The sequence below is a fragment of the Gymnogyps californianus genome, chromosome 6 (genome assembly GCF_018139145.2).
Source record: "Gymnogyps californianus isolate 813 chromosome 6, ASM1813914v2, whole genome shotgun sequence".
NCBI lineage: Eukaryota > Metazoa > Chordata > Aves > Accipitriformes > Cathartidae > Gymnogyps > Gymnogyps californianus.
In genome coordinates, this window is record NC_059476.1 from 347,955 (window position 1) to 363,272 (window position 15,318).

Consider the following 15,318-nt stretch of genomic DNA (forward strand, 5'->3'; position numbering starts at 1 on the left):
GAGCTTTACATGTATGCCTACATCATAAGGTTACAATCCAACATAAAATGTACTGAACACCTTCATCTCGATGACTTCATGGCAGAGATCCCATTAAGAACCAAACTCAGGAGAACCTATATTCTTCTTGCAAAGGGCAATTCAATAACTTGCTGATGAGTAAGTATTCAACTGTGGAAATATGTAATCATGTTTTTTATTTCTGTAATTTTTATGCATGTCTGAGTGGGATGGAATCAAACAGAAATAGTCTCAAAATGGATTTATTGAGTGATAATTACATATTCAGAAACATGGGTGTGTTAAAAAAAGGAAAGAAATGGCACGGGCAGGGAAATGAGGGCTACAAAGTACATTGAAGTTAGTGGGAGTTTGCTGTGTTAATGGAATTTGGTTCAATTACTAAATACAGTTGAAAAATTTAGTCTGGAAACAGACTTTGTTCTGGTATGTGTTCTTTTTTTAAAAACCACAAATTGGAGGATTTCTTTGACTAAAGACTGCGTATTTTATTTACTCTTTGTCAAGCCATTGGGTTTATTTCCCTTAAGTACTACTAGTATCTTGTTTTACTTAAAGCAACTTCACCCAGATCTTGAAAAGCAAGAATGAATAAAGTTTGTAACAGGTCAAAAAGTTGAAACTCTTGAGATACTCTATTCCTGAGTGTTACTACGGATAACAGTAGTGTCTTTTTGTCATATACTATACTATCAAGGCACGATGGGGTCCTGGGGCCATCAGTCACTGATAAAGCAGTAGTGCCTAAACTACTTACCAGTGGAGTCAATAATTACCTTTTTTACCCTAAAACTCTGAAGGAAAGCTCTTCCTCTCCACTAGAATAGCAGAACATTGAGTATGAGTTTCTAGTGGAGCTGAACAAAGCAGAGCAGCTTTCCAGCCACTGCAAGGCCATAAAGCAGCATTGTGGTGTGACGATGGACGCGGAGCGATGCTGTGTCTTGCAGCTCACACACAAACCAGTCTGTCCTCTGGGAAGATGCTGCATTAACTGTGCCTCTATGAAAGGAGATGCAGTAGCCGTCTTTTACTCAGAAAGCTCTTGTACCATTGTTGCATACAAAACCCCAAGCCATATGAATCTGAAGATTTTTATCTGTCACTACACAACAGTTTAGATAAGGAATAACTATAAAGGAAACAGAAGTGATCAAGATTTGAATTACATGCCAAACAATTTAATGCAACAGCAAACTAGTGTCTCTACACAAAGGCGTTTGCTGCCTGACTCATATAAATGGCCTAGCACAAATGAGCTTTATATATTTGAGGCATTGCAATTTGTCCATTCTCCATAAGTACTACTCCCTTTACCACTAGTCAGTGGTAAGGAGGTGCCACTGTAAACTTTATAGTAAAGACAGGGTTTTTCTTCCGTCAATGCTAAATCTAAATAAAAAAAAGGTTTTTCTTTTTTCACAAAGATCTTGGTTCCTTAGTGTACTTTTCTCCCACTTTTGAGAATGACTATTTTCAGGTAAAAATCTGTTAAACATATTTTTAAAATGTTTTAACATAGCTGCACACATACCCAGAGATTTTGTGTATTCAGTTCATCAACTCTTACTCTATTTCTGACTCCAGCTCAAGAATAAAACTTGCCATTGCAACAGGAGTTCCTGCGTATAGTATAAAGGCAGATATGATCCTGTTCCTTGATTTTCAGGTGGATATTGAATTCTTTCTTCTCAATTTTGTTTTTGATAAGCAAGCAAAATATCATTCTGTACTACACGGTGTATTTTTGAAAAGACTCCTTCTAGGCTTTCATTTATGACAATGAAAATACGTATACATATGCTTTTGATATACTGCTGCAAATACGCAGAGTGCAAGCTTCCCCCCCCCCTTTTATTTTATACCATCAATGGGTGCCTTTCAAATACTAATGCATAATTCGTCTGTTGATGTTAACATTTTGTATCATGGCAACAACCAGGAATAAACCGAAATGTAAAAAGAATGCATTTTTTTCCAGGTACATCTATTTCTTCTAAAATGACATAATTCTTAGATGGAGAAAAAGATATTCTGTAGCATCTACCCAGGTGATATTTTGCCTCAGTTGAGTTGATGAGTTTCTATACTAGATATAAGCAGAAAAAAAATTAATAGGTGGCTGTAGTTGAATATTTATTACAGACTTTCACTATGCATTACAATACTCCATTTAATTATTCAAATCACACCTCTTTTTATAAAAATAATTTTCAATTCAGGATATTATTAATGATTAGTTCTATGTGTGTTTTTCTAGCTACAGTCCCTGCAATACGATGAGCCCTCTTGCCCTGACTTAAAACAATCGATTGCTAACGCTTAAAGATAAGCATGCAATGAAATGCTTCCCGTATTCTGACTCAAACGCTCCACGTGTTACAGGTGCAAGACCCTGGGCACTGTCAAAAGGTTTGGCAAACAAATCTCAGGATCTGTTTCCTAATGAGTACATCATCAAGCAGAAATTAACCTGCAACCCTATTAGACAGACGAGCATTGTTCAACCTGGGAAGGTTGCAGTGGATACCTGGGATCTGGCATTAGAATCTTATTAACTGTAAGCCATCGTCAAGACAATTTTTCTACGTGCATTTGAATAAAGTCCTAGCCTCTTGAACTAGCCAACTTGAGGAAAGCTGCAAGGTCTCCCTTCCGATAATTTTGGCTGCTTTGTCAGGAGCACTGGTCCTTGTGCTAACAGGTATCCACAAGCCCTTGATGAAGGATGCACGCCCTCCAGGAGCTTCCTTCTTCCCCCTCCACCTCTCATTTAGTGTATAGGACTAATCTCTGAACCGGAGCCATTCAGAAATGGAGTTTGTCCTCAGAAGCCCCCACACCCTCAAAGCCGGCCCACGGGTCGGTAGGTATATCCCTGGCAGCAACCGGCCACCAGCGAGAAGAGGAGGGATTCAGGCCTCCCCCGAGCTATCCATCACCATCACTGTCAGCTAGGTGATGAATGGCAGGTGTGGCGGCAGCCAGCTCCGGCCCGGGCTGCGTGGAGACAGGCGCTGCTGGTACTGCTGTCACCCGCCGTCAGCCGGTGCCAGCTGAGCCTCCCAGCTGCCAGTTGCTGCCACGCAAGGCATAAAACATACACTCCGAACAATCACAGCAGCAGAGCCGAGATTATAGACCGCATTATTAATTAGTTTAATGACGCTCAGCCCTATTAGAAAGCACAAGATAATTGTATTTAATTTGTGTACGTTTTAATTACGGCCCAAGCAGTGCCAAATTTGATCAACGTATCATCTTTTCTGTTCTGCTCTGTAACCGTGTTTGTATTAATTTGCATCTGAAACAGGAGGAGCTGCTAAGCCCTACTGGGAATAGAGTTCCTTTTAGTTTTTAAACAGTGTCATCTTTCACATCGTGATGCTGTGCGAGACCTCTGCCTGCTGATAACAGTGTCATCTTTTCCTGTAGCCACAAATTAAAAGCAGGTTTATGACCACATGCTACTAGACCCTCCAGGGCCCCAGAGGAGGCAGCCAGAGAACAATTCATTCACTCATCTCTCCCCTTATCCATGATGGAAGTAGAAACAATTGCATCATTTAATTTACTATTGCAACGAGGATATGGCTCATTGGCCCCTCGTTGTTTTGAAGATGGATTTAATTAACCTCCTATGAATCTTGCCAATAAGCGTGGCAGCATCAGGACGGAACAGAAGATGTCAAAAAATCAGCTGCAGGGACGGGTAATCAGTATTTCTCAAGCTAGCTCTGCTGAGAGGACTTACGACTACAGAGTTTTGGCCCCAGCAGAAAGCTAAGGAACATATTGAGTTAATACACTACTGACTTACCTCTGGGAATCTGAGCTCAGGTTTGACTTAGACTACTGAGAAAAAGAGAGGTAATTGAATAATTCCTAATAGCCACATATATCTTTAATGCAGAAGCCATTTGCAATCACTGGAAAATAAATAATTGCAATTAACTACACTGTTAAGTAAATATACAGTCCCTTGGGGAAGCAATCTGCATGCTTTTATAAGTCTGGCTACAATATGAAACTCATCACAATGTCTATGAGAGTAATTTATAACGAACATTTAGCAGGTGCCTCAGATGGGTTGCTGCAATTTACATTCATTAATAAAACTGTCCTTATTAGACCTGAAGTTTTATGCATTTTAATTTAATAAATCTTTATTACATTTTCATTTTACACATGATTTTGTTTCCAACATTTCCTAGGATCAGTTTAGCTTGTAAAGAAAGTTAAAATCTTTAGGAGACAAAGTTATTTACAATGAACTATTTGAGAAGGTAAAACCAAGATCTTATGCACATTTCTAACTGGAATGAAAACATGATCTGAAGCTTGGATGCTACTAAGAATAATTTATGCCATGATATGCAGGTTTATCTCAGAAATAAAGCAATATCATTTTTCTTTTATACGGATAGCTCAATATCACTTTACTGAAGGAAGAAGGGAACCCTATTACAGTTTTAAACTACAGCCACTATGGAGCAAAAGAACACATTAATTGAAGAACACAAGAGAGAAAGAACAATTCCTTTCATATGTGTAAAAAAGGGCTCTTTTGCATGATTTGTAGCACTGTATTAGAAGCTTTCCTGTCTAACTATTTAAAGATTTAATAGGACTTAACGAGGTTTCGATAGTCCTGGTTCAGTCAACATCTAGTCAAGCTTTAATTAATTTGCTAGTTTTGTAAGAAGGGGTCTGCTTGCGGTAGCATTTCCATACCTGTGCCTGCTGTAAAAGCTACAGGAAGAGGGTCTGTTCTTTTCTCACTTACCACAATTAACTATTCTTCAATGCAGCAATCAGCCAAAAGACACATACCACATCTCAGAAATATCTAAAGAGTTTTGTTTCGTTTTGTTTTTTTCTGAGTCAGATTTTGAGCAGCTTAGGGGCATAATTGCAATGTTAAAACATTGTGTGTGAAATGGCACTTTTGTTGATCTAAAAAGATGCATTAATCAGCTTCAGTTCTTGCAGAAGAGGAAAGATAGAAGATTAGACTTACAAACATTGATGTAAGCCTAGAATAGGTAGAAATAGGTTTCTTAGCTGTTGACAGTTTTCATTGCGTCAGTATTTGCAACCCTTCCAACTATATTCAACAACTCATGACTACAGAGAAATAAGTTTTGAGATCAGCCTCAAAACATGCACAGATCACCTGAAAATGTGTATTTATTGCTATGTGTATATTCAGTATCTACTCTGGCATCACACAATAGAATATGAAATGTGTACAAGACATGAATTTCACCTCTTGCAGATTTTGTGTCTCTAAGGAGAATAAAATGATCTAATTATATGCCCAAACACCAAAGACTGGTACATAGGTATTTAAGTTACACTTCATAATCCAAACTATTAGTAATTTCACGTCAGCAATTCCTGACCACATTCTTTCTCATACTCTTATCGTTTAGAAGAAGATTACTTTTCCATAGACTTTTTCTTTCTTGTTTTAGGACCTAATTTCAGTATTTGTTAAATAAGAATGGGAGAAGAGCAGAGCTGTAGACATTTCTGTTCTCCACATCCCAACCAGCAAATGGAGAGATGGGGTGGAGATGTGGAACTGAGTGCAGAACCTTTAGAGGGATGGAGAAAAAGGGAACGAGTGAGCTAGAGACAAGATCGGGAGAACACACACAGAGGTAAGATAAATGTCTTAAAGAGAAATAAAAGGTATTTTTCCATGGCCCCAAAGGCAGAAACCAGATACCAATTCAGGACTGGGCTAAGACAGCACCCAGGTACACAGTGATGGTTGAGAGCTGAGATAGGGATCCTTACCCAGGCAGTTAATCCAACATACAGATGCTTGCAGGCTCTTGCCCTTACTAGTTGTGAGCTCACTGCCATGTCTGATCCAGTTGCTGGAAAGACTCCTTCCTTCTTCAACTACCACCACTGCATGTCATTTCTCAAGCCTGTCATGCACCGAGGTGCTTGTGATGTTATCTGCTCACCTTCTTTCTTAAAACATACTTCTGCTTTCTGTTAGCAATTGCCCATTTCTCGCCTGAGCCAAGACTTCTGCAATTTCAGCACCAAATTGCTATGCAGTTATTAATTTTCTCATTCTGCTCCACGTGCAGAAGGAGAAATCAGAATTAAAGCAGTGAAAAGAAAGACGGCCATCTTTTTCATATTTTGAGGCTAAGGATTTTTTTTGATAAAGGGGCTTCTTCATGCCTTAAAATGGTTCTACTGATGCCTAGCACCAGATAGGTGTGATGCCAATTCCATACTTGAGACTTCTTTTCATTTTACCAGTGAGAAATGATCCAACTGAAAAGTTTGCAGCAGTCTCAGCTGTTCACATGAACTAGATGTGCAGCTACTACAATGAGTAGGTTGATACCTTGCTATTCAGAAATTATTTGGTGCATGAACAGCCTGCTGGGCTGTATTAGGAGCTGTCAGCAGGTCGAGGGAGGTGATCCTTCCCCTCTGCCCAGCACTGGTGAGGCCACACCTGGAGTACTGTGTCCAGTTCTGCGCTCCCCAGTACAAGAGAGACATGGACATACTGGAGAGAGTCCAGAGCAAGACCACAAAGACGACGAACTGGAGCATCTTTCATACAAGGAGGGGCTGAGAGAGCCGGGACTGTTCAGCCTGGAGAAGGCTCTGGGCGATCTTATTCCTGCATATAAGCACCTGATGGGAGGGAATGGAGAAGACAGAGCCAGGTTCTTTTCAGTGGTGCCCAGTGACAGGACAAGAGGCAATGGGCACAAGCGGAAATGCAGGTGGTTCCCTCTGAACATGAGAAAACACTTTTCTACTCTGAGGATGACCAAGCACTGGCACAGGTTGCCCAGAGAGGCTGTGGAGTCTCCAGCTTTAGGGATATGCTAAACTGAACCGGACACGGTCCAGCACAGCCTGATCTAGGTGACCCTGCTTGAGCAGGGGGTTGGACTAGATCTCAAGAGGCTCCTTCCAAACTAAACGACCTGTATTCTATGATTAGGTCTGTTTGAAGATCCGGGCTGTTTGAACATCTGGTCTGTTTGAAGATGCAAGTAAGGTATGAACCAGCATTAGCAGACAGGTTCATAGTCTAGTTAGAAGAGTAAAACCAACTTAGTGATTTCCAACCGTAATTCAAGATCCATGAACTTGAAAGAGCACATGCCCTAAGCACAGGTTTCCAATACATATTGCTTTCTATTTCCCCCGTTACAGATTTGAAACATCAGCTATTTTGTAAATACTGCGGCCAACACAGTCCCTGTGTAGTCTTTGTGATCACTGACGTTATATTTTCCTTTAGCAGTGTTTGTTTGCAAGTGCATTACTATGCTGAAATGGTTTCAAAGAACACAATTTGCATAATCCCCAATTTAAACATTTTCCAATTTAATAATTTTCCAATTGTAATCACATTTTCTGCCATCCTAAATGGAATGGTATTTGTGGTCACAAAACCCAAAATCACCAGATTATTTCAAATCATTGAAACAGATTATGTTTATAAGGAAACAAACATGAAATTTGTAGCTATGGAAATTACAAAATGCTTAAAATAGTAAGTATCATTACCATATGGATTTACTAAAGAAAAATGTTTCTAAATTTTTGTTTTAATTTATGAAATTGCTGAGGAAAATATAGTCATAGCTAGAAGAAATGTCACATACTAAGTTTGTTTTCTGAAAATACTCTTAAAATAAACTGTGTTAAAGAGAACAATATTCCAAAGATACAGAACATGATTTAAAAATACTTTAGTGCTTCAGATGCCATGCTATGCTGTCTAGAACTACTGTCATACAGCAGATGGTTCACTTATCCTGCGCTGAGGAATTCAGCAGGACCTACAAGAGCTTACCACTTGGCTATGAATTAAATGGATGCAGCTGAGATCTTAAATGTATACGTATAGACATCTGCACATCATCGCTGCCTAGAAAAGATAACAATGTCTAGCTTGGTTTTGGATAGGGAGGCAGAATTGCATGTGCCCATGACTATGTACACTTACTTCTTTATGCTATGTCAGTATTTTTAATACAATTAAACATTACTAATTTCTCCTGAATGCTCACTTGTCAAAGCAAAAAAAGTCAGAATTTAAAAAAAGAAATGACTGCTGTGTTTGTAACAACAAGAACGTGCAATTCTTACAGGCACTTTTCCTGACGTATTCAAAGCATCTTCTGCAAATAATACTTAGTTGAAAAAAATAAACACACACACACAGAGATATATTTGCATATGATAAGACAGCCAGACGATTAGTGATGACACCAATATTGCAAGAAGACAGCAAGCACCTCATCCTGCCAGATGACCTGTTTTTGTTCACGGAAGCACAGCTATAAAGATGAGAAGGTAATCAAGTCTCCACATCCACCCACAGCCTGACCGCCTCACTGAGAATCAGGTTTCCAAATCACTGCTAATTGCCTAATTAGCTATTAATCTTTTTGATGACAATTACTAATGGGTCATTTGTTGGCTGGAGTTTGCAAAGATCCTAGTTACTGCACAGAACACAGAACTCCGTAACTAAACAAGTTCAACTTAAAATATTTCTTCAGATTTGAGTAAGATCTAAATCAATTACTCAGACATAAAAAGCGGTTCCTCAGCTTTTTTTTGAACAAAAGATGTTTGCTCAAAAGAGAGAGAGAGATGTCTTACAGGAGGAGGTCCATGTTTTGTAGACAAACACATCACAGCAGTAACAGAGCGCTCCTTGAATTTTTGCTGGCACAAGCACACTTGATAAAAAGATATGATGCTACCACTGTCTTTTTCAAAATGAAAGACCATATTGTGCCAAGACTGTATGATCAAATGAAAATTATGTGATTCATTGTAGCATCAGCAATATGGTAGGAGCTAAAAAGTCATGCTAGAGTGAAGTCGTTCCTGTTTTACTAGATAATGTGAAGTCAAATGGTCAGAGGTGGCAGAAAGGCACAATGCAAGTGAATGATGGAGCTAGATATGCAACTTCTTTATGAGTAGTTATTACCTTTTAAAAAACATTTAATCAGCAATTCCAATTATGGCTTATCAAATAGCTGCTTGGCAGAAGTCTAGAAAGGAAATATCTTAGTTGAATGTAACCCATTAAGGAGATAGGGTAGGTGTACAAGCATGAATTCCTAGTTTTGAGACGAAGACTTTGCTTCTTATTCTGCAGATAGAACTTGAAAACTTTTTGTAGGCCAAAACGACTGGAATTCCGAAACAGCATTTCTGACGCTACCTTTATATGTGTTCATATACGATACACTTTATCCCTCTCCAGCTTACCAAGTTACTATCAACCCTAACAAAATGTCCTTTAGTGAGGGAAAAATGAAAACTGTTTTTTCTGGATACAAGTGAAGGTTATCGTTTACCTTGAGCAAATGGATTTTGTGATTAATATGACTTTCTCCTAAAGACTTACGGTTTGCATACTGAACTTTATATTCCTGAGTTGCAATTCTTGGAATTGTGTAGCACACAATATCCTTCTTCTTTTCTTGTAAGTACAAGGAACTTCAAAAGACTTTTGAATCAGCAGTCTCAGCCAGAAACAAGTTTTTATTCCAAAACAGTCAAAATAAGCCCAGTTTATTAAGCCTGATTGTACTTTCCTAAGATGGACAAATAGGATTAGGAAGAGTCATAGAATCATAGAATGGTTTGGGTTGGAAGGGACCTTAAAGATCACCCAGTTCCAACCCCCCTGCCACGGGCAGGGACACCTTCCACCAGACCAGGCTGCTCAAAGCCCCATCCAGCCTGGCCTTGAACACTGCCAGGGAGGGGGCATCCACAGCCTCTCTGGGCAACCTGTGCCAGTGCCTCACCACCCTCACAGGGAAGAACTTCTTCCTTACATCTCATCTAAATCTACCCTCTTGCAGTTTAAAGCCATTACCCCCTGTCCTATCACTACATGCCCTTGTAAGAAGTCCCTCTCCAGCTTTTTTTTTAATAGGCAAGAGTTTCAGTGCACAACTAATTTTTTTTCAAAAAATACGAAAATACAGTAATTCTCAAAGATTAATACAGACTGTTACTATGGCCAGCTGACAGCAAAAATACTCTTCCTTGGTCTAGACCCACCTAACACTTGAATGGTGATTTAAATAAAGCAAGACTGGTAAACTGACTCCCTGAGATAGAAGGAACAGAAGGAGAAATATTTCTACCGATGACCACAGCTGACGCTGTGAGCTGTGATGCTCTGGGCTGGTGCAGGGCAATAGTGAGAGGAGGCAGCTCCTGACTGATGCACCACATCAACCAGCAAAGTGCTTGGGTGAACGAGAATGGGAACTCTCTCTTTTTTTGAAATATCTGCTCTAACAAATGAAGGTGAAAGGGCACCTATGCATGTCAAAGACAGAAAATGACAGCCCACGCGGGACGCCAGTGCATGGGCAGCCCCACAAATTTACTGATGGTGGTCACAACTCTCCCACTTGCTCTTCCATAGATCCATGTGAATGAGGAGGCAAGGAGAGATTTATGGGACCGATTCTGCTTCCACATTTACACTAGCAAGCTGTTTGTAGATTTTACAGAAAATATCAGATGCTAATAACTTGTTTCAATTTAAAAAAATTCACTATATATATATAACGGTAAAAGTGGAGATTAGAATGGCCTTGGACCCATCACAGCGTGAAAGTGTGTGGTTTACAGCAGTCACAGCAGGTGATAAGCTGCTTGCTCTCAGGGACTGACAGAAGAGAATCAACACTTCTTCCATGCATTCACTCACAGTAACTTAATTTCTTTAATTTCTCATATCAAACAAAAAGAACCTGTCCTCCTCAGTTCTTTGTAATAAAACCCCTCATTTACCCCTCCACCAACTTCAGCTCCCTTCTTACCCTTAACATGCTTCAGAGATTTTAGTACCCTAGTTTTATTAAGTTGATAGCCAATTAGTCTTGTTTAATTTCAGAACCTCCAAGCATTTCCCCTATTATCTTTTCTGAAGAACCAAAACACTAACTCATAATAAATTTTAAATTTCTGGAATATTCTTCAACTTCAGCCTACAGTATACCTTACTGCTGCTGCAGATTTCTTTGAAGTCACCTCATCAAATCTCCTTTCAATTCAATTTTAGAAGATAATTTTCCAGAAATAGAAAAACTACCTTTGTCACACACACTACTATAAATTTGCAATGTATTTCTGATAACTGCAAAGATTACAGTGACCTATCTGTATTATCTTTAAAACACAGGGAGAGCAGAACTTCTGGAAAACTATAGGAGAACCATCTTCTACACAAAGAAACATCACAAATTCTTGTTTCTATGAAATGCTGTGACAATACCTGTATTAGAGACATTGCAGAGAAACTGATACATACTAGAATTCACAGTCAAACCAATATATAAGTTTATAGTAATTTTGTATACGTTGTAAACACTTCCATAACATACTGGGAGTAGATGTGCTGGAAGATACCTGGAAGCAGTGGGCAAATAACTAGAATGCTGTACCACCCAAAAAATCTAGCATTTAAAAAAAAATTCAGTAGGCAAGTCTTTGAACTTAAACCGCAGCAAAAATACTTGGCCGACTTTGCATATGTAGGATTAACGGAATTTAGCTGACCATCGGAAAAAAATTACGGCCTTAGAGCTTACCTTAAAATGATCAAAACCCGAGGAAACGTAGATCTTTCTTTTGTATGTATTGCCTTACTAAATACACTTCCTACTTACAAGGATTATTTTTGGAAACACTTCTAGCATGAAGGATGATGAACCGAAAATATTTAGCACTAAATGAATGCAATGCCAGCAAGACTTATCACAAGCAGCAGTGCAAAAGCATCTGTATTTTGCTGGCCCGAATGGGTCTACAACAGATCTTCAAAAAGGTGGTGCCTTCTCAGAGGCTAGACTGTTAACAGAAGATTTTCTGGATGTTTTACAATAACGAAGTAGTGGCATTTATCTCCCTTATGGAGTGGGACTGACCTCACAGCTCAGCTATGCAGACCCAGCAGGACGCGTCAGGATCAGGCCCCCGATGATACCACCAGAGCAGATCAGGAACTAACTCAGCACACGCATTAGGAAGATTCACTTGCGCTGCCTCAGCAAGAGCACTTGGCCATTACAAATTTGCCGGTGCATTAGCCCAGAGGCATATTGTTCAGGATGAAAGGCATCTCCCACCAGAGTCAGGCAGGTGTTTGCAAGCTGAACGCAGCAGACAGACCAGAGCGTTCCCCGTTTGTTGCCATGCAGCTCCCCGTCTGCACCCACCCGAGAAAAAACGATAGAAAACCCTTCGAGTAATTTAAAACGCGCATTGACAGAAGCAAGTAAAGTCAGAGTGCTAGACCCAGAACAGGGTCCCCTAGAACTCGCCCTGAAGCAGAGGCCCCGGGGGGAGCTCGGCAGGGCCAGGGCTGGCAGCCCAGCTCCCCTCTGCGGTCCTCATCCCAGCGCTGGCAGCTTGCTGCGCCTCCTGGGCAAGCACAGCCAGGGCAGCTGTCGTTACCGGGATAACGAGCAAAAACCTGCACCCACAGCATGTGAACTGTGACAAAGCAGATACCAGTTGAGAGACCACTGGATTGAGCCGTTGATTAGGGGTGCGGGTAACGAAGGAACGAGGCGATGTTTATTCTTTAGCCTGTTGATGCAGTGAGCCAGAGTGGTGGTCTGCCAGGGATTTAGCTACAAGACAAACTTCTGAGGCTTATTACTACAGCAATACCGCACCTTTATAATTAACGCTCAATATCATTTACACTTCCGTATGTTTATTTTTGGGTAAACAGCAGCTGGGGGCTTTAGCCTGTCCCATGGAGAGGGTGGCATCAAGCACGCCTTACAAGATCTCGCAGCCAAAGCCAAGATGGGGCATCACTGGCCGAGACCTGGCAAAGGGACCCCGATGCCCTCGATGCCTGGCACACACCCAGAGCATACAAATGTCTGAGACTTCAGGGAAAAAAACTTGTGGTTCCAGGTCCTCTCATGCTCCCTGTATTTTGAATCACACATCGGCCCAAGAAAATTAGACTAAAATGGAACCTTATCATTGGCCCTTTTCAGGCTGAGGACAGCTTTAAAATGCTTTAAATGGATGAGCTGTAAGTATTTCTCTGAACATCATCATGCCAAGCTACAAATTACGCTCAAACTATAATTCAAATCTACTATAAAACAACTGTATTTGCTATGCTTGTTATGCTACAGATGTCCCATTTCTTTCTTGCCAGTTTATCCCTCCGGACAACGCACTTGTTAATGCACACATGGATCTCAGAATTGCCAGAAGCCTTTACCTGTTTTATTGATCCCCCCCTGGATTACTCCAACAAGAGTAAAGCAGATTTTCCTAGCAAGGAAATCAATAGGACTTTAGATTAAGGTTCCCATAAAATGTTTAATAAATTATATATTAATGATTTATTGTCTATTAATTATGAATTAATAAGCACAACATTTTTGGCATCTGATTTAGCACACTGCACTTCAGTGTCTGGACTCCACATTTGAAACAGCTCTCAGATTCTCCCTTTCAATGGCTTAATTGAGAAATCCTTTAGAAATATACTTTATTCTTTGTGTTTGGTATAAGCACAGTCTACGTTTCCACAACACATGTATTGCTCGCAGCATCTTAGTGTCCAAGCCTTCAGCACACTGTGGTCTCAAGAGGGAATTCAAAAGGTCAGCAAGAAAAGCAGAGATAAATTTAGTAATATATACAAAGATGACAGGTCAATGGATTAACCCTTAAAATTCCTAGTATTAACTACACTGTCAAACAGTCAAAAGAATGGTTAATATCAGTTTGCATAGGCACACGTTTAAAATGCCAGAAGGGACCAGCACATTTTGTGGAGCATGAGGTCCCTACATGAGCACAGGCTAACACTTTGGCTAGCACTAAGCATCAGATAAGCAATCACCTTTGGCCATTTTTGTTCCTGTTCTGCCACTGCCAGTGGTGCACGGCCTTGGTCAAGGCACTCTGCCCTCTGCCAGCTTCGGAAAAATGGCACAGCTGAGAAACACCATTTATAAACTAGTTTGTGAAGTGATTTGGGATTGGATCTTATATATTTATATACAATCAAACCATTAGGTCCTATCTAGAATAATTCCTGCTAGAGGTAGCCTGTAACTCTGCCCTTCCAAATTATACTTTAGAAACTGATCTGTCTTCTAGGAGCCTAGACTTTGTTGCCAAAACAGAGCGCTATATGCTTACTATTGATTCATTCATGACTGTTCTGGTGTTAAGACGCTGTCAAAGACGCACTGTCTGTACTATCACTTCTGTGTAGTAAACTGCATGAGACAACCATTTCTTAAATCTTTTGGATCTTCTGACATGCCGGTTTATAAACTGTACCAAATGCAGAAGACTACAAAACAAACTTAATATGACTTTAACTGTGCATACGTTACAAGTGGAAGTTTCTAGTCAACTTTAACTATGTTTAATTAACGTTGCAAAGTAGCTGGGTGAAGTTCTGGTTAATGGGGTATGCTATTTCTCAAAAAAAGGAACAGAAAATATGTATTATTCTAATGCTTTTTACACTCACACATGCATGCACCTTATCTAGGAAGAATGGGTAAATCAATTTAATTCATCTTCAAATCACACCTTGCGTGCTCATATGCAACAACATTAACTGACATTGGTAAAGCATTCAAAAGATGAAAAATACTGTGTCAGGACTAAGAATCACCTGTACTCTTACTACCTGTTGTGCTGTTCACTCAGCATGCATCATCTATGGTTAGTGATGTTATTTTGTTAGAAGTGGATCACTTTGAAACCCACAGCTATAAATGTAGGAATCTTAATCTATTGGTAATAAAGAAAGCATTCTCTGCAGTTTCAATCCTGCAGACTGCTAGGCAGTTAGTAAGTTAGGAAAAACTTATAGTGCCCTTCATCAATACTGGGTGTAGGAGATAATTCTGCTGCAGCATGACTGATAGAGGTGTTCTCAGACAGGAGCATTCTCAATAATACTATTGCACCACTAGTGAATAAAAACCAAACAGGCATAATATTTCAAAAACAAGTAATCTATAAACATTGATGATAACTATGGTAACCGCAGTGTAGCAGAGCAGGATTTAGTCCTTAACATATGCAGTATGAAGCTGCATATTCTGAATCAGTGACTTGAATTTCATTTCAATTATGCTTGAAGTTTGTCGGTTAAATGACTGCAATGTATAAAGGATTCCAAGAAGGACGTTATTAGCTACATACGCAGTGCTGAAATATCAAACTCCTGTTTTTCAACAGATGAAGGACTAA

The 15,318-nt window shown here is 39.8% G+C and overlaps 1 protein-coding gene across 1 annotated transcript in view; it reads right to left on the reverse strand.

Annotated features, from left to right (window-relative positions):
- INPP5A (inositol polyphosphate-5-phosphatase A) overlaps positions 1-15,318 on the reverse strand; it is a 260,559-nt gene that overhangs the window by 62,641 nt on the left and 182,600 nt on the right. The gene's annotated exons all lie outside the window — the stretch shown is intronic.